Here is a 4,269-nt window from a genome sequence, read left to right on the forward strand (position 1 = left end):
CTCCGCCTGGCATATGCTAATGTAGTCGGCTTTGCCAGGCGTTTTGTGTGTGTGCTTGGCTGGCTGACTCACATTCCTTTCCTCTTCCTTTTGCCATTTTTGTTACAAGACTAAGAAGGTGAAATGCTCCAAAAATGCAGTCATAATAATAACAAAAACAAACAGAACCTGAGTGAACTAGAGCGCAAGTCTTATTCGTGCCAAATGCTGAGGTGTGTACCTTGAGGGTTGAGAGGAAAACACACAGGATAGCTCTATTCAGCAATATCATGTGTTAGCAGGGCTCCTCCTTTCATTCTCCATTAATTTCTTTTAATGGGTATTCGAAGTTGGTAACGTGGTCAGGGAGTGGGGGTTACTATATTTCTGGAGAGTATAAGGGAAGCTGAGTTACTACGTAGACTTCAACACATAAAACAGATAGCAGTAGTAAAGGAACGTCAACTAAATAAGAAGCTTATTATGCATTTTAATTTGCTTTGAAACATAAATATTCTAATTTATAACCCATTATTTCTCATTTCAAGTCTATAGCTTCAGAGTGAAAAGCAGAGGGCATGTTAAGCCTAAGATGAACAGAAGTATAAGAGTCATGGACTTTTCTCCTCCCGGGGTTGGGAGAGGGATATTCGACAAGCTAATGTAAAACCTGAATTTATTAAGAACACAAGAACATATTTTACGTAAGATATATTTTAGGACTTGATGCTTCAATAGTATTATAGGAGACACCTGCATTTTTAAATGCAAATAATTTTATCTCAGAAGCTAAAAATATTTCTTTGCAAGAACAAATTAATTGGCTTTATAAATTACACTGAATCAATATAACACTATACACTTAGCAAAGTGCAGCACATCCTTGTCAGGAAGGGAGCTTTCTCACTCGTTCCCAAGGACAACTTCAGACAAACAATACAGATTTACGGCAAACTAATCATCATAAAATATATAAAATTATGGGAGACTTAATTTAATCTCCAAAAGGAATTTTGCTTTTCTTATAATGTAAAATTATTTGTTATTTGTTCACATTTAGCTTTAAGGTTTTCTTTCTCAAAGAACAACAATGCTCATTTCATTTTCTAACACATCTTCAATGACATCAGCATCTAGACCCAGAATACCTTGTCACTATGAGGAGCTGTGGGCCTCTTCTGCAGCTCTGCAAAAGCTCAAAATAACTCAAACATTAAAGTGGAAACTTTGCTGACTCAGAAAGAGTTATCAGCAATGTGGAGCAATGATTGCCTTAATATTTACCTCAAAGATTTCTACCCTATACTGCGGATGGTGACTGGCCAGTCCTCCCTACAGCAGATCTGACACCTCCAGCCCCACGTCTACGTCTACTCGGGCAACCAGTCATTCTCATCACACCGCTTCATCAGCACGAAAGAAGATCCAGAGCCTGCTCGGCTCTACGGCAGTTCTACACTCCTAAACCTGCGTGTGTTCTAGGTGAGAGAGTTAATGCTACAGTGTAAGAAAACATACTAAAAAAGGGTTTTCTAGGTTTGCTAAAAGGACAAAAGAAAACAGTGAATAAAAACTAGAGGCATTCCTTTCTCCTCAAACTCCATCACTAATTCTCCAAATTTTCCCTACTTACAAAATAAATGAAGACATACTTCGGTCTTTAAGCTGTAATATTTTAAACATGTATGCATATGTACATATGCAGTAACTAAGGAATGTTTCTTAGTACTTACATCTCTGATTTTGGTGTAAGTACTTCAGTGACACATAATTAAGCAGAATATTTACTTCTCTCATTTTAAAATAGACTATTACTTCTGCTCTGAATGCAATTTTATATCTGTGTAAGGGAGCTTACTGAACACATTAATAGAACTAACTGGATTCATTTTTTGAATAAAAATCAATATACATATTATTTTCAATTATATTGCTCTATAGCAAAGAGGATCAAAACAAAGCTAATTAGTCACTGCTATCTGATGGAGTTTTATGGCAGGGTGTACCTAACACTATTTCTGCAGCTCTTAAGTTTTGTTAAGAAACCTATTTGATGATAGTGCCGGTGTGATTAAAAAGTATTCACAAAAGAAACGTTCTATACTGTTGGGACATAACACAAGCACAATTTAGGTTCTCTAACGTCTCTGAACACAGACTGATCACTTATTTCTTTTAAAGAAATTATACAGGAAATGCTTTGATAAGAACAAGATCAAGATACTAACGCCTTACTCAGTAAAGGAAGAAAAGTATAGGGGTATGTCCCAGACTAACAATTACTAGACCCAATAAGTGTCAGCAATACCACTTTACCTTTGCTATGAATCTTCATTAAACTGACCTATGGTCTTGATGGCTTGCAAGGAAATGAAGTGCTCACTAGTGAATAGATAAAAATGTTGATAATTTTACTAGGATCATTGAACTAAGCTCTACCCCAAATACACATTGTCTTTTTTGCTGTGTCATGAGCTCATGTGATTATAAACACTGTGGATCATTTCTGGGCACGAGAAGCTAAAAGGTGTTGCATGCCCACTGCAGCTAGGAAGGGGTGGACCCGTGGCTTTTCCTTCCATGCCACAGGACTGTGCTCCCTCCTTGCTGCCACTGCAGAGCACACTGGGCCTCTGATGCCATTTGCATCCTCACACAGCAGGGGGCTTCAGCTGCCACAGAGCCAGGTTAACCCTCACCCACCTCTTTACACAAGGAATTTGCAAAAGATGCCTTTTTTGACACTGCAGAACTGCTCTCCAAAACTGCTTGACATTTTCAAATAAAATGTTGGCGATGAACTTGTCCTTTGTAAGTATTTTTAGGTTAAATGAGTAAATTTAAATTATGCCTTTCATTTCATTCAAGGAAAGGATATATGATCTAATCTAATGTAAAAATCTCCAAGATTTTTTGATCATTGAGAAAGAAAAACAATAGATGAGAAAGCACGTGAAGAAGGACTCATAAGACTGACTTTATTTAAAGATATAGATGAAGAACTAGTTATACTTTCCTTAGGAAACTTGCTTCATAATCCAAGTTAGGCTTACAAAATATCAACCTAGGCAAATGACTTGACAAAGTAAGAGTGCAGATATGTTGTGAAGAGAGACTATTAACTCTACCAAAACTAATCAGAGGGCTGACAAGATAGCTCAGTAGTCTAAAGCACATGCTTAGGCAAGCTTAGGCAAGGTGCAGGGAGTGTGGTCCAATCTCCAGCACCACGTGCTGTGCCAGCCCACACCCTTGGGCTGGCTGAGCTGGTCAAAGATAAATAAATAAATAAATACTAATTAGAGCATACATATTTCTCATTCTAATTTGATTTCTTAGGCATCTACTCAAGTGAGAATAAGCAAAGTGCATAGATATTGTGTCAAATGCCCAAGACTTGCCCTCAGGAAGCTTAACTTTAACATCCTTGGGCAGCACACCTGAAACATGATATCTGAAACCAGTATTTGCTAATAAGACAGACCTCTACCTTCATCTTGTGAGTTTTACTTTGATTTGTAATTTTTGCCTCTGCAAGCCTCGGCCTAACACTACAGAATAGTGGTGAACTTTGCTGAGGAGTGGTATTCAGCTAAGGACCTTCTAAACCAATGCCATAAGACACGTCACCACAGTCAAATAAAGCTATGTCACATCATTAATCCCTCCCTAAATCCTTCCTCATAAATAAGGCTAAGGAGCCTCAATGAACAGATACCCCACTGACTCAATGTAAAGAGAAAATTGATGTCATTAAAAGTTGGTTCTAGGCCACTTTCAAATGCATGCTTAGGATGTCTTCCAACATTTTTGCATTTCCATTTTGCTGTTCAAGTGAGTTAAGTAATTTTTTCTCTTTATGAAAAATACTCCTATCTCACCATTTCAATGCAAGGCAAATCATTTTCAAGAGTCTGCGCTTGCAATGGGGGACACAGGAAGAAGACATTGCAGTTAAGCACAGCTTTGCCATATTGTCAGGGTTCTAATAGTTTTAGAAATTAGAAAATAATAATGAGGTAAGTTTCAATATCCTAATTCAAAAGAAGGAAACTATTGCTTTCAGAAACTTTCTTAATTACTGTCTGCTGTTTACCTTTTTAAGTCCTACCTTTTGGTTCTTATACCACTAGTAAAGTATATATTAATCAAAAAGATGAGGAGTAAATAAACTATGTTCCAAAGAATGTCATTCAGCATAGCAAATGAGCTTGACACAATGGAAGTTCTTACATGTAGAGATAAAGTTAGCGAGACCTGCTTGGGGTACTGTTGCCATTACTATATATA

Source organism: Octodon degus, unplaced genomic scaffold, assembly GCF_000260255.1.
Source record: "Octodon degus isolate 3935 unplaced genomic scaffold, OctDeg1.0 scaffold00066, whole genome shotgun sequence".
NCBI lineage: Eukaryota > Metazoa > Chordata > Mammalia > Rodentia > Octodontidae > Octodon > Octodon degus.